The sequence below is a fragment of the Melanostigma gelatinosum genome (genome assembly GCF_949748355.1).
Source record: "Melanostigma gelatinosum genome assembly, chromosome: 10".
NCBI classification, from domain to species: domain Eukaryota; kingdom Metazoa; phylum Chordata; class Actinopteri; order Perciformes; family Zoarcidae; genus Melanostigma; species Melanostigma gelatinosum.
In genome coordinates, this window is record NC_136643.1 from 3,861,188 (window position 1) to 3,877,164 (window position 15,977).

A 15,977-nucleotide genomic window follows, 5' to 3' on the forward strand; every position below is an offset into this window, starting at 1 on the left:
CCTGGGACGGGGAGAGTTTTTTCCAAGGGGGGGGTTCATTGTTTAATATTTCAAAGATTAATGTACACCATTGCATAACTGTAATTGTAACAGCAGGATTAAAATCCTTTCTGACGGTGAACCAGTTTCGGTAACGTTTTTAGCGCCGTGTGACTGAAAAGCTATCAGTACCACGTGTGCTGGCCTGCCACACGCACCTAGGAAGGACTTTTCCCTCCACAAATTTGGCGAGCCAGCCAGGAGATAGCTTGCGGGACGAGACACGGATGCTGGACGGCATCGGCCACCTACATCTCCAAGGCGCCAATACAAGGTAAGAACAGCACCTAACGAAGTCTGTCTAGGTAGTTATAGGACAATTTATTTGGAGATGTGGCCGGCCGGTGTTTGCCCTGCTAACGTGCCTTTGTTCTGTGAGGCAATGGTGTGAAAAAAAGGCGCGTGTGTGAGCAGGCCGTTTTGAGCTGAGCTAGCTGCAGTTTGCAATGAGAGTATATTTGTAGCATGCATTAAAGGGGCAAGTCCAGTGTATACAGAGGATCCTAAGAATCAATTAAAGACAGACAGCGCTGTGTAATTAAATCATCACATTTGTACCAAGCAGTTGATTAGCTAGAGCGGGCTAGCTTTGCATCGCTCTGAGATCCTCCGGCTCTGGGGTGCATGGCTGGGTTTGTGCTGACAACTGTTCAAAAGCAGTTATGTAGCGAGGCGAACTGAGATGTTGTGGCTTTGAGAGGCTTAGGTGTGCAATCCTTTGTGGGCTTTGTCCACGAGTTTCGGGTCCCGTCGCATAAGTTGCTTAGAAAGCTAGGCTAGCGGGAGTTAGCTTCTGAGGCTGTGACTTCAGGAAAGACACACTCGCTTGTTTTGGCTGTGAATGTATAATTAGAGGGTCGTGTGGATGATTCAGAATACGTAGAATAAAGGCTTTTGGCGGTGCTAGGCGGACTGGGCGAGTGGGTGACGCTGGAAGTGTATAACTCGTGATCAAACGTAACAATGACCTCGGGTCTGGAGAAGCTAAAAGCCTGTTAACGGAGGTTTAAGGGAAAAAAACCGGACAATAAGTCCAAGAATACGTGTGACTAGTCTGTGTTTTAGCAGCGTGGAAATACGTTTAACATGATGAATACCGTTGCATGACCTGTGGTAGCTGTGTGAGGAGCTAACGTTGGCTACGACGTAGCTCCGGGTTTATTGTACTGTGTATGAAAAATAAAAGTGCTTGTAAAGAAAATAACTGCTGGAGTGTGAGAGGAGACAGAAGGCGTATGAGTGAAAATAAAGTGTGGGATTTTGGTGAAACTTGTGTGTGCGTTAGAAGCTCCGTTTTTGCTGTTAGCATTCCGTTAGCATATTCCGTTAGCATTTACGTAGTATATTTGCTGGCAAAGGCTGAATGTAAACAGGAAGGTAGATAAACCGTAGAAGAAGAAAACGCCAGAAAGCAACTCCACCAACTAGTGGCCAGGAGGAGTAACTGCTAGTTAATGATAATAATAATATTAAACCTAGTGTTTTGAATCTGTCATTACATTAGTACTAAAAAGGCTGACATCTGGTGGCTTAGAGAGACAACCACAGCATAGTTTTATGCCACCCAGTGGCTTCCTAGATAAATTACACAAAACAGTCTTAGAAATTCATTGTCTATGACCTTTGTGCTTACATCCTGACTTTAGTTTTAATTAAGCATTATAACTTTAGTTGTTGACTTTGATTTTAATTCAGCATTTTAACAAAGATTAATGGTTTCAGTTGTGCTCCTTCAATTCTTGAACTTAATAGTGATTCAGTAGTAAATGTGATTATTATTGTGCTGTGTGGTGTTGCTGAGGTGTCAATGATTGCAGTGTGAATTGTAATTGTAGTTTGACTTACATTGGCTTTGCTGTTTGAATGTTTTGAATACAGTTATTGAATTTTGATATTGATAATTTTTTAATTGCTTTTTAATTGATTCATTATTAATTTTTATTTAATTCTAATTCTGATTTTGAACTATTTGGATTTTGATATTGATAATTTTTTAATTGCTTTTTGTAATTGATTAGTTTTTAGTTAATTTTAATTTCGATTTTAAACCATTTAACCTTGATTTGGAATCGTAATCTTAATTGATTTTTTATTGCTATTAGTAATTGATTAATTATTAACTTTTAATTTCATTTTAATTTCGATTTTACATTTGATTTGGAATCTTAATTGATTTTATTGATTAATTATTGATTTTTGATTAATTATTGATTTTTTAATTTAAGCGTAATTTTGATTTTAAACCTTTTGAATTCGAATTAGGATCTGATTTTGATTCTGATTTAGGTGTTGCATTTGTTTAAGAGTTCTAGGTTCAATTTTGGTTCAAAATTTCTTCACGTATCCCGTCTTGACTAATTTTGGTACATTCACTAATTTACACAGTTCCGAAGAATCGACTTTGACGCGGACGGTGCTACGACGGGTGTGTGAACGTTGAGCTCACCTAGGAGATAGAATGGCCGTCTTAACTGCTCAGGAAATGTTGGGAAGAGCCAGAGAAAGGATGGAGGACCAAACGGTGCCCAAAGAGAGGGGAAAGGAATGGGAGAGGATGAGAAAATATCTGAAGAAGTGGCAGAGGAACGGATGGTTTCCAACGGTGACGGCACCCACGGCTGAACACAGATGCAAAGTATGGAGAGAAGCTGCGAAGGCTAGGAACAACGCTGTTGCAGATCATGTGGGAGCCGGTCGCCTGAACAAATTAGGTAGGAGCAGGGCCCGCAATATGGAAGAAAAGAGGTGTGCAGATACCAAGCGTCTGCTCACGTACTGGAAAGCGGTCGACCCGAACACCCTTCCAGATGCAGTAGGACTACCTGAGGTCCTGAAGGAGACTGGCTTCAAATCCACCACTCCCAGACCTGACACCCCTGGCAACACAGCAGTATACCCGTCAGTGCTGACAGAAGCACATGGACAGACTGAACTTTCCTCACCTCCCCCGCCATATGTGAAAGTGAAGAGAACAATCTATCCCTCAATCCAAGCACCTGTCTACAGAGTCAAAGGGGGAACATTGGATATGGAAGAGGAGAGTGAAGAGGGAAGCAGGTCTAGGAACGAGCTTGAAGACATCAGCTCACAGACTGACAGTACAGGAGTGACGGTAAGTACTCCAGAGAGTTGCCATGACCAGCAAGGGGCAAAGGGGGGCAGAGCTGAAGGAGAGACCTCAGGGCCCTTCGGTGATATCCAAGCTCCAGAGATGTTGCCCCGGGAACAACGTCATGACAAACAACTTATCTGGGAACAAGAGTGGTTTAGAAACCATCAAGAATTGACATCAGGCAAGAAAGAAAGACAGGAAAAAAGTGAAGAGGAAAAGGAAGGGAATCTGAGGATGGGTGAGTATAAAGCAAAAGGTTACTTGTTCCTCACCCCTGAGAACAGACGGACAGCAATCGCCAGTGGCGATGAAGACACTGATGAGGACAGAAGAAAGAGAGCAGAAGGAGAAGATGGAGGTCGCTCACCTGCCAGACGATCCAGTAGGAACAGGCGTCAACCAGAGCGCTATGGAGATCATATCTATCCTGTAAGAGGTGAGATGACACCATTAGCCCATACCCAACAGTACCCCCTGCTGGTAAAATCCAACGGACAAGCTGAGTTTGTGCCATGGGGACATCGAGACATGGACGCACTGGAAAAGGCGTTGCCACCGCTGGCCGGTGGAGCCAATCCGTGGATCCGTGTCTTTGAAAAACTCACAGCAGCTGATAAATTGGCATTGGGAGACATCCGTGCCATGATAATCCGAACAGAAGGAACAGCCCAACTGAATATTTTGGAAGTAAGTACAGGAACGACCAATAGGGGGGATGAAACCTCATTTGACAACTTCCGAGGAGTTTTCTGGTCAGCAATGAGGGGCATCTGGGCCACAAAACCCAATATGAACTCTCTTTCTGGACTGAAGATAAAATCAGAGGAAGAGACACATCAGTATCTGAAAAGAGCTGAAGTAGAGTGGTTTATGGCCACAGGAGGGAGACATGACAGCGATGAGGCCACCACTGTTGTATGGCGGCACACTGTACAGCAGGGCCTGCCCCCAACAGTACGAACAGCACTGCGTGGAGTAGTGGGATTGAGTAACATGACTGATGCCATGTGGAGAGAACACCTTACTCACTACACCCAAAGGCATCTAGCGGAGGAGACAAGTGGAGAAGATGACATAAAGAAAATGACGCAGCGACTGTTGAAACTTCAATTAGCAGAGGCTGACAGAGAACTCAATAAAAAACTTCAGGACAAGAAACAGATGATAGCAGCAGAAGCCCAGCAGTCACCAACTCCAGCAGAGCCAGCCCCCATGGTGGAGTACTACCAGCCTCCGCCCTATAGAGGCAGAGGACGTGCACGTGCATCCGACAGAGGCAGAGAATATGGAAGAGGCAGAGCTTACCAAGCAGGCGGATATAGCCAACCAGGAAACAGAGAAAACCCTGACAGGTTTGGTGAATGCTACACCTGTGGGAGATGGGGCCATTGGGCCCGAGACTGCCCAAGGCAAATGGGAGGAGGAATGCAGATCAGTGCGTCACCACGACAGGCTCCATTCTCACCCCAGCGGCAGCAGTACCCAAGACCAGGTCCGCCAGGACCACCTGCACCTCCCATCATGGGACCTCACCGCCAACAGATGCCCATGAGGTCACAAGGACAATGGGAGGAGGCTCACCAACAGAGTGAGTACTGAGGAGGCCCAGAAGATCCAGAAGCATGGGTGGTTTACAGGGCTCAGACAGAACCAATGGTGACCTGTAGCGTTGCCGGAGTTGACACAGAGATGATGGTTGACTCTGGTGCCGCAGCCTCATGCTTACGAAACCTAAATGGGAAAACACCCCCACTCTCGGATAAAACGATGAGAACGGTTGGATATTCGGGAAAAACAGAGGTGCAGAGATTCACAACACCATTGGAAACCACACTAGGAAGACAATGTTTGCTTCATCAATTCCTGTACTCACCCAAATGCCCTGTCAACTTAATGGGAAGAGATTTGATGACAAAGGTTGGAGCTGAAATACAATGTTCAGCAGACGGACTTAGAATTACATTCAAAGGTCAACCACCGACTCCATGGCAGACACATGGGGGAAGAATTCTCTTCATGACAAATTCTGAACAAGCAGAAGAAAAGACTGAAGTGTTTTGGACCAGGCTGGTGGCAGGAGAGAGAGAACAGCCGAGTGTCAACAAAACATACCAAGACTGGAAGCCATGGATCAACAGCCAGGGAGCATATGGTTCCCCTATTGACCCATTCCATTGCACCTATAATTACTTGAGGACACCTGACGAAGAATATGCTGACGCATGGGAGGAAGAACGAGAAGGAGTGCAAGAGATGATCAGGATCACAGACATCTTTGTGGGTGCAGAAGGAGTTGCAGCACACTGTGAACTCACTGAAACTCAAGCACAATGGTATGAACTGCACCATGAGAGTGAACCCCATGTCACGTTAGCCATAGCAGCAGGACAGGAGGCCCGCTCACTAGGACCGATGATGAAGAGAGCCCAGGAAATAACAGACTGGTGTTCCACTGCCTCACCGCTACTTCATCACAGTCCAGACAAGACAATCTGGAAAATAGCACATTGCAGCAGGGAGAATGGAGTATCGGAGAGGCAGGAATTGGAAAGACATCACGGCCGTGAGTTGACTGACCACCCCGCAGCAGAAGACTTGTTGAATGAAATGCCAGAACATCTGTGGGCAAAAGGCGACTATGATGTCGGCTGCACTCCACACCATTTGGTAACCATAGAAAAGAAATCTGGACAGCCATCGGTGTGGAAACCACAATATCGTCTTCGCAAAGAAGCTGTGGAAGGGATAACAGCCACCATTCATGGCCTGCTTGAAGCAGGAGTGTTGAGATCAGCAGAATCTCATTGGAACACGCCCATATTGCCAGTTCCCAAAGCTGGAGGAAAAGGTTGGAGGATGGTACATGATTTAAGAGAAGTAAATCAAGCCACAAAGACGAAAGGAATTGCAGTGCCCAACCCATATGTGGCACTACAGAACATAAGCCCACAACACCAGTATTTCACAGTACTGGATCTGGCAAACGCATTCTTTTGTCTGCCACTTGATCCTGCCAGTCAAGAGATGTTTGCATTCACATTTCAGGAACACAGATATACTTACAACCGAATGCCTCAAGGGTTCAAAGACAGCCCCGGCATATTCAATGCAGCATTGAAAGACGATTTGAAGAATTTGAAACTGCCAGAAGGAGTGACCCTAATACAGTATGTTGACGATCTATTGTTGGCAGCGCCATCAGCAGAAAGTTGCCTGGCAGCAACTGGAGCTGTGCTGAGGAGAGTAGCAGAGCGCGGCTACAAGATCAAAAAACAGAAGACTCAAATTGGGAGAAGACAGGTGACATTCCTGGGAAGAGTACTCTCAGGAAACAAGAAAAAGATTTCACCTGAACAGAAATCAGCGGCATTGACCTACCCCAAACCCAAAATTGTCCAAGAAATGCTTGGATTTCTGGGATTGACTGGTTACAGCCGAAGCTATGTGCCAGACTATGTCAACCTCACTCAGCCTCTGCGTGACATGCTGACTAAAGTGGGTAACCGAAACCTGAAGGCAGAATTGATCTGGACAATTGAAGGAGAGGAAGCATTCATCAAGACCAAGCAGTGTCTGACTCAGGCAGCCGCATTAGCAGTCCCAGATTATGGATCTGACTTCCATTTAGATATAGGAGAAAAGCAGGGGGTAGTAAACGCAGTCTTATATCAGATGAGGAGAGAGGGAAGAGCAGTTTTGACTTACCATAGTTCTAAACTAGACCCCATAGAGCTAGGACAGGTAGGTTGCACCAGACATTTGGCAGCAATAGTCAGGGCTGTCCAAAAGACAGCATATATAGTTATGTGCCACCCATTGAAAATACACACACAGCATGGCGTAGTCGCCTATCTAGAGACTCAAGCCTTTACTCTAACAGCTACAAGAGGAGCTAGGGTATCAGACACATTGACACAGCCCCACTTATCCTTCACCTCACAGGGAGTAAATATGGCAACTGGATTGCCAAATGATGAAGGCACCCACGACTGTGCAGAAAGGGCTGGAAAGGAGACCAAGTTAAGATCAGACTTGGAAGGAGAAAAAGATCCAGATGCAGAGATGACACTTTTTTGTGACGGCTGTTGTTACCGAGGACCAACAGGTAATGTGGCTTCATACGCGGTAGTGGAGCAACTACCTGATGGAACATTGGTGGAGGCAGAAGCAGCAATCATTCCTCAACCTGCTTCAGCTCAACTGGCAGAAGTGATAGGGCTAACTCGAGCCCTTACTTTGGCCAAGGACAGAAGAGTAAACATCTACACGGATTCTGCATACGCTCATGGTGCAGTACACTTGGATGGACCGCAATGGCTGAGAAGAGGGTTTTTGACGAGTTCAGGAGCCCCAGTCAAACACCATGAGGCGCTGAAGAATCTGTTGGATGCTGTAATGCTGCCAGCACAAATTTCTGTGATAAAGTGCAGGGGTCACTCGAGGGAGGACGATCAAGAAGCAAGGGGTAACAACGCAGTTATCGAACTATGTGGCCGTGGCGTGGCGTCAAAGAAACACCATTCGCCACAAAACAGGAAGTTGTTGTAACTCGGCCGTACATTGTCGAATCTGCTCGAAATCTCTCATATGTCATAACATCCTGACCCGGAACACATCTATATGATAATTTAGAATCATAGTGATAGCGCCACCTAGTGGCAACCGGAAGTTGTACGCTGCATACTTTGACATCCTGCTCCTCACAGATGAATCAGATCCCTCTCAAATGTTGTCATACAAGCCTTAAGACCTTGATAATGCTTCATTGTGAAGATTGTAAGAAGTTACTGAAGGGCGGCGACGTGGCGGCTCGGCGAATTTCGATCCTTCGCCATGAACGAATAAACTGATGTATCTCGACTCCACATCATCAGATCTTTACCAGATTTCACATGCTTGATTAGACTCTAGGCCTGAAGACATCTGCAGGCCAATTTTGAATCATAGTCATAGCGCCACCTACTGGTAACAGGAAGTTAAAGTCTTTATACTTTGGCTTGTTTCTCTTAGTAGGTAAATCAAATCAATATCAAATTTGTTCCACACAAACACAAGAAGTTCATAATGCCAGATCATGAAGCTTTTGATGTTTCGTCTAACGCCGTTGCCGTGGCGATGCCGTCTTCGCCGTTAAAAACGAAGGTCATTTTGAGAGGCTAAAAATGTTCGAAACATAAGCAAACTTGGCAAGTAGATTACAAGGCCGAAATGTACTTATGGAATATGATTTTATTGGTTCAGAGTGGCAAATCGGCTCAATAGCGCCCCCTACAAAATTTCGACGAAGCAGCCCTCGCAGTACGTTTGACCTAGATGTATGAAATGTGGTAGGAACATGTATCGCATATGGACTTCAATAAAAGTCTCTTGGGGCTATGCTCTAAACCCAACCGGAAGTCAGCCATTTTGCATTTTTTATGAATTTCTCATGTCGTTTTTGTCATTTCCAGGCGCTGCACTTTAACGAACTCCTCCTAGGGAATTCATCAGATCAACTACAAATTTGGTCGTTACAGTCTAAAGACCTTTGTGATGAAAAGTTACTCAAAGCTTGTTGTTTCGTGAAAAGCTGTTGCCGTGGCGACGCATTCTTCGCCGTTAACAACGAAGGTCATTTTGAGAGGCTAAAAATGCTCGAAACATAAGCAAACTTGGCAAGTAGATTACAAGGCCGAAATGTAGTTAGGGAATATGATTGTATTGGTTCAGAGTGGCAAATCGGCTCAATAGCGCCCCCTACAAAATTTCAACGAAGCAGCCCTCGCAGTACGTTTCACCTAGATGTATGAAATTTGGTAGGAACATGTATCACATATGGACTGAAATAAAAGTATATTGGGGCCTTGCTCTCAACCTGCATGCAGTGTCTGACGGTCACAGAACTGAATGGCAGCATCGGCCAGAGTCCTCGCGGCGTCCGACGGTCGCGGACGTTCTCGGCCGCACAGGCCGGAGTCCCGCCGGCACCCCGATGTGCATGCACCCCGACGTGCATATTGCGAGGGCCCGCTCATCGCTGCTCGCAGCTTTAATTTCCATTTGTTTCTAGTGAGGAATGTGCTATATTATGTGATTGTATTATACAGAAAGCACTTTACTGGCACAGCAAGGTAAGGTGTGTGTATGTATGTATATGTGTATGTATATGTATATATATATATATATATTTATATATATATATATATATATATATATATATATATACATATATTTATATATATATTTTTATATATATATATATATATATATATATACATATATTTATATATATATTTATATATATATATATATATATATATATATATATATATATATATAGTGTGTGTATACATTAAATACGTGAAGAATAGTATATTTAAATGACCTTCAGAATAGCGGTGGCATACAACTGAAAGCTTCTTCTTCTGTTTGGTTCTGACCCTGCACTGTAAGAAAAGTCAGTGAATTTTACGGTGATAAACTGTTAAATCACAACAGTAAGAGACCGTAAATTGTAAATCGGTTATATTCAGTTTATCGGACAGTGAAACACCGTAAATACAAATATCAGCTAAAACAATAATTTGTGCATGTATTTCTTGTATAGAATACATTTTGTCACTGTTAAATGTACTACGCATTGTACTGATAACGGAAATACACCGTAATATGAAAAATAATCCATACCGTACATTTTGCACTCATTTCTTTTAAAACATACATTTGGTTACTGTTAAATGTACGGACCACTGTGCTGCCAACGGAGAAATAACACATTATACATTTAACAGGCAGCCTCGTATGTTTTGCATTTATTATTCGTATAAAATACATTTTGTCACTGTTAAATGTACTAAACATTGTAATTGTAAGAAATTTGAGCAAAACAGGGGTGATTAGTAGATATAATAGTGTTTAATAATTCATAATTAAGGTTCATAATTAGTCATAATCATAAGGGTTTTGGGAATGCATAATTAAGATAAACATAAAGTGTTGTAGGATTATACAAGGGAGTAAGTCATAACTGACAGGATTTGAATGTGTTTGTTGCAGGCAGAGCGAGATGCAGAGACAGGCGTTTACTGAGGAGTGAGCGTAGGCAGCCAATAAAAATGGAGATAGATGAAAGGGGAGGAGTCGCGAATGAATATAAGGGAGGGGATAGCCAAGAGTTTTTCTCTCCTGTTATTTAGAAGTCCTGGGAAGACGTGTTGTCCTGGGACGGGGAGAGTTTTTTCCAAGGGGGGGGTTCATTGTTTAATATTTCAAAGATTAATGTACACCATTGCATAACTGTAATTGTAACAGCAGGATTAAAATCCTTTCTGACGGTGAACCAGTTTCGGTAACGTTTTTAGCGCCGTGTGACTGAAAAGCTATCAGTACCACGTGTGCTGGCCTGCCACACGCACCTAGGAAGGACTTTTCCCTCCACAAATTTGGCGAGCCAGCCAGGAGATAGCTTGCGGGACGAGACACGGATGCTGGACGGCATCGGCCACCTACATCTCCAAGGCGCCAATACAAGGTAAGAACAGCACCTAACGAAGTCTGTCTAGGTAGTTATAGGACAATTTATTTGGAGATGTGGCCGGCCGGTGTTTGCCCTGCTAACGTGCCTTTGTTCTGTGAGGCAATGGTGTGAAAAAAAGGCGCGTGTGTGAGCAGGCCGTTTTGAGCTGAGCTAGCTGCAGTTTGCAATGAGAGTATATTTGTAGCATGCATTAAAGGGGCAAGTCCAGTGTATACAGAGGATCCTAAGAATCAATTAAAGACAGACAGCGCTGTGTAATTAAATCATCACATTTGTACCAAGCAGTTGATTAGCTAGAGCGGGCTAGCTTTGCATCGCTCTGAGATCCTCCGGCTCTGGGGTGCATGGCTGGGTTTGTGCTGACAACTGTTCAAAAGCAGTTATGTAGCGAGGCGAACTGAGATGTTGTGGCTTTGAGAGGCTTAGGTGTGCAATCCTTTGTGGGCTTTGTCCACGAGTTTCGGGTCCCGTCGCATAAGTTGCTTAGAAAGCTAGGCTAGCGGGAGTTAGCTTCTGAGGCTGTGACTTCAGGAAAGACACACTCGCTTGTTTTGGCTGTGAATGTATAATTAGAGGGTCGTGTGGATGATTCAGAATACGTAGAATAAAGGCTTTTGGCGGTGCTAGGCGGACTGGGCGAGTGGGTGACGCTGGAAGTGTATAACTCGTGATCAAACGTAACAATGACCTCGGGTCTGGAGAAGCTAAAAGCCTGTTAACGGAGGTTTAAGGGAAAAAAACCGGACAATAAGTCCAAGAATACGTGTGACTAGTCTGTGTTTTAGCAGCGTGGAAATACGTTTAACATGATGAATACCGTTGCATGACCTGTGGTAGCTGTGTGAGGAGCTAACGTTGGCTACGACGTAGCTCCGGGTTTATTGTACTGTGTATGAAAAATAAAAGTGCTTGTAAAGAAAATAACTGCTGGAGTGTGAGAGGAGACAGAAGGCGTATGAGTGAAAATAAAGTGTGGGATTTTGGTGAAACTTGTGTGTGCGTTAGAAGCTCCGTTTTTGCTGTTAGCATTCCGTTAGCATATTCCGTTAGCATTTACGTAGTATATTTGCTGGCAAAGGCTGAATGTAAACAGGAAGGTAGATAAACCGTAGAAGAAGAAAACGCCAGAAAGCAACTCCACCAACTAGTGGCCAGGAGGAGTAACTGCTAGTTAATGATAATAATAATATTAAACCTAGTGTTTTGAATCTGTCATTACATTAGTACTAAAAAGGCTGACATCTGGTGGCTTAGAGAGACAACCACAGCATAGTTTTATGCCACCCAGTGGCTTCCTAGATAAATTACACAAAACAGTCTTAGAAATTCATTGTCTATGACCTTTGTGCTTACATCCTGACTTTAGTTTTAATTAAGCATTATAACTTTAGTTGTTGACTTTGATTTTAATTCAGCATTTTAACAAAGATTAATGGTTTCAGTTGTGCTCCTTCAATTCTTGAACTTAATAGTGATTCAGTAGTAAATGTGATTATTATTGTGCTGTGTGGTGTTGCTGAGGTGTCAATGATTGCAGTGTGAATTGTAATTGTAGTTTGACTTACATTGGCTTTGCTGTTTGAATGTTTTGAATACAGTTATTGAATTTTGATATTGATAATTTTTTAATTGCTTTTTAATTGATTCATTATTAATTTTTATTTAATTCTAATTCTGATTTTGAACTATTTGGATTTTGATATTGATAATTTTTTAATTGCTTTTTGTAATTGATTAGTTTTTAGTTAATTTTAATTTCGATTTTAAACCATTTAACCTTGATTTGGAATCGTAATCTTAATTGATTTTTTATTGCTATTAGTAATTGATTAATTATTAACTTTTAATTTCATTTTAATTTCGATTTTACATTTGATTTGGAATCTTAATTGATTTTATTGATTAATTATTGATTTTTGATTAATTATTGATTTTTTAATTTAAGCGTAATTTTGATTTTAAACCTTTTGAATTTGAATTAGGATCTGATTTTGATTCTGATTTAGGTGTTGCATTTGTTTAAGAGTTCTAGGTTCAATTTTGGTTCAAAATTTCTTCACGTATCCCGTCTTGACTAATTTTGGTACATTCACTAATTTACACAGTTCCGAAGAATCGACTTTGACGCGGACGGTGCTACGACGGGTGTGTGAACGTTGAGCTCACCTAGGAGATAGAATGGCCGTCTTAACTGCTCAGGAAATGTTGGGAAGAGCCAGAGAAAGGATGGAGGACCAAACGGTGCCCAAAGAGAGGGGAAAGGAATGGGAGAGGATGAGAAAATATCTGAAGAAGTGGCAGAGGAACGGATGGTTTCCAACGGTGACGGCACCCACGGCTGAACACAGATGCAAAGTATGGAGAGAAGCTGCGAAGGCTAGGAACAACGCTGTTGCAGATCATGTGGGAGCCGGTCGCCTGAACAAATTAGGTAGGAGCAGGGCCCGCAATATGGAAGAAAAGAGGTGTGCAGATACCAAGCGTCTGCTCACGTACTGGAAAGCGGTCGACCCGAACACCCTTCCAGATGCAGTAGGACTACCTGAGGTCCTGAAGGAGACTGGCTTCAAATCCACCACTCCCAGACCTGACACCCCTGGCAACACAGCAGTATACCCGTCAGTGCTGACAGAAGCACATGGACAGACTGAACTTTCCTCACCTCCCCCGCCATATGTGAAAGTGAAGAGAACAATCTATCCCTCAATCCAAGCACCTGTCTACAGAGTCAAAGGGGGAACATTGGATATGGAAGAGGAGAGTGAAGAGGGAAGCAGGTCTAGGAACGAGCTTGAAGACATCAGCTCACAGACTGACAGTACAGGAGTGACGGTAAGTACTCCAGAGAGTTGCCATGACCAGCAAGGGGCAAAGGGGGGCAGAGCTGAAGGAGAGACCTCAGGGCCCTTCGGTGATATCCAAGCTCCAGAGATGTTGCCCCGGGAACAACGTCATGACAAACAACTTATCTGGGAACAAGAGTGGTTTAGAAACCATCAAGAATTGACATCAGGCAAGAAAGAAAGACAGGAAAAAAGTGAAGAGGAAAAGGAAGGGAATCTGAGGATGGGTGAGTATAAAGCAAAAGGTTACTTGTTCCTCACCCCTGAGAACAGACGGACAGCAATCGCCAGTGGCGATGAAGACACTGATGAGGACAGAAGAAAGAGAGCAGAAGGAGAAGATGGAGGTCGCTCACCTGCCAGACGATCCAGTAGGAACAGGCGTCAACCAGAGCGCTATGGAGATCATATCTATCCTGTAAGAGGTGAGATGACACCATTAGCCCATACCCAACAGTACCCCCTGCTGGTAAAATCCAACGGACAAGCTGAGTTTGTGCCATGGGGACATCGAGACATGGACGCACTGGAAAAGGCGTTGCCACCGCTGGCCGGTGGAGCCAATCCGTGGATCCGTGTCTTTGAAAAACTCACAGCAGCTGATAAATTGGCATTGGGAGACATCCGTGCCATGATAATCCGAACAGAAGGAACAGCCCAACTGAATATTTTGGAAGTAAGTACAGGAACGACCAATAGGGGGGATGAAACCTCATTTGACAACTTCCGAGGAGTTTTCTGGTCAGCAATGAGGGGCATCTGGGCCACAAAACCCAATATGAACTCTCTTTCTGGACTGAAGATAAAATCAGAGGAAGAGACACATCAGTATCTGAAAAGAGCTGAAGTAGAGTGGTTTATGGCCACAGGAGGGAGACATGACAGCGATGAGGCCACCACTGTTGTATGGCGGCACACTGTACAGCAGGGCCTGCCCCCAACAGTACGAACAGCACTGCGTGGAGTAGTGGGATTGAGTAACATGACTGATGCCATGTGGAGAGAACACCTTACTCACTACACCCAAAGGCATCTAGCGGAGGAGACAAGTGGAGAAGATGACATAAAGAAAATGACGCAGCGACTGTTGAAACTTCAATTAGCAGAGGCTGACAGAGAACTCAATAAAAAACTTCAGGACAAGAAACAGATGATAGCAGCAGAAGCCCAGCAGTCACCAACTCCAGCAGAGCCAGCCCCCATGGTGGAGTACTACCAGCCTCCGCCCTATAGAGGCAGAGGACGTGCACGTGCATCCGACAGAGGCAGAGAATATGGAAGAGGCAGAGCTTACCAAGCAGGCGGATATAGCCAACCAGGAAACAGAGAAAACCCTGACAGGTTTGGTGAATGCTACACCTGTGGGAGATGGGGCCATTGGGCCCGAGACTGCCCAAGGCAAATGGGAGGAGGAATGCAGATCAGTGCGTCACCACGACAGGCTCCATTCTCACCCCAGCGGCAGCAGTACCCAAGACCAGGTCCGCCAGGACCACCTGCACCTCCCATCATGGGACCTCACCGCCAACAGATGCCCATGAGGTCACAAGGACAATGGGAGGAGGCTCACCAACAGAGTGAGTACTGAGGAGGCCCAGAAGATCCAGAAGCATGGGTGGTTTACAGGGCTCAGACAGAACCAATGGTGACCTGTAGCGTTGCCGGAGTTGACACAGAGATGATGGTTGACTCTGGTGCCGCAGCCTCATGCTTACGAAACCTAAATGGGAAAACACCCCCACTCTCGGATAAAACGATGAGAACGGTTGGATATTCGGGAAAAACAGAGGTGCAGAGATTCACAACACCATTGGAAACCACACTAGGAAGACAATGTTTGCTTCATCAATTCCTGTACTCACCCAAATGCCCTGTCAACTTAATGGGAAGAGATTTGATGACAAAGGTTGGAGCTGAAATACAATGTTCAGCAGACGGACTTAGAATTACATTCAAAGGTCAACCACCGACTCCATGGCAGACACATGGGGGAAGAATTCTCTTCATGACAAATTCTGAACAAGCAGAAGAAAAGACTGAAGTGTTTTGGACCAGGCTGGTGGCAGGAGAGAGAGAACAGCCGAGTGTCAACAAAACATACCAAGACTGGAAGCCATGGATCAACAGCCAGGGAGCATATGGTTCCCCTATTGACCCATTCCATTGCACCTATAATTACTTGAGGACACCTGACGAAGAATATGCTGACGCATGGGAGGAAGAACGAGAAGGAGTGCAAGAGATGATCAGGATCACAGACATCTTTGTGGGTGCAGAAGGAGTTGCAGCACACTGTGAACTCACTGAAACTCAAGCACAATGGTATGAACTGCACCATGAGAGTGAACCCCATGTCACGTTAGCCATAGCAGCAGGACAGGAGGCCCGCTCACTAGGACCGATGATGAAGAGAGCCCAGGAAATAACAGACTGGTGTTCCACTGCCTCACCGCTACTTCATCACAGT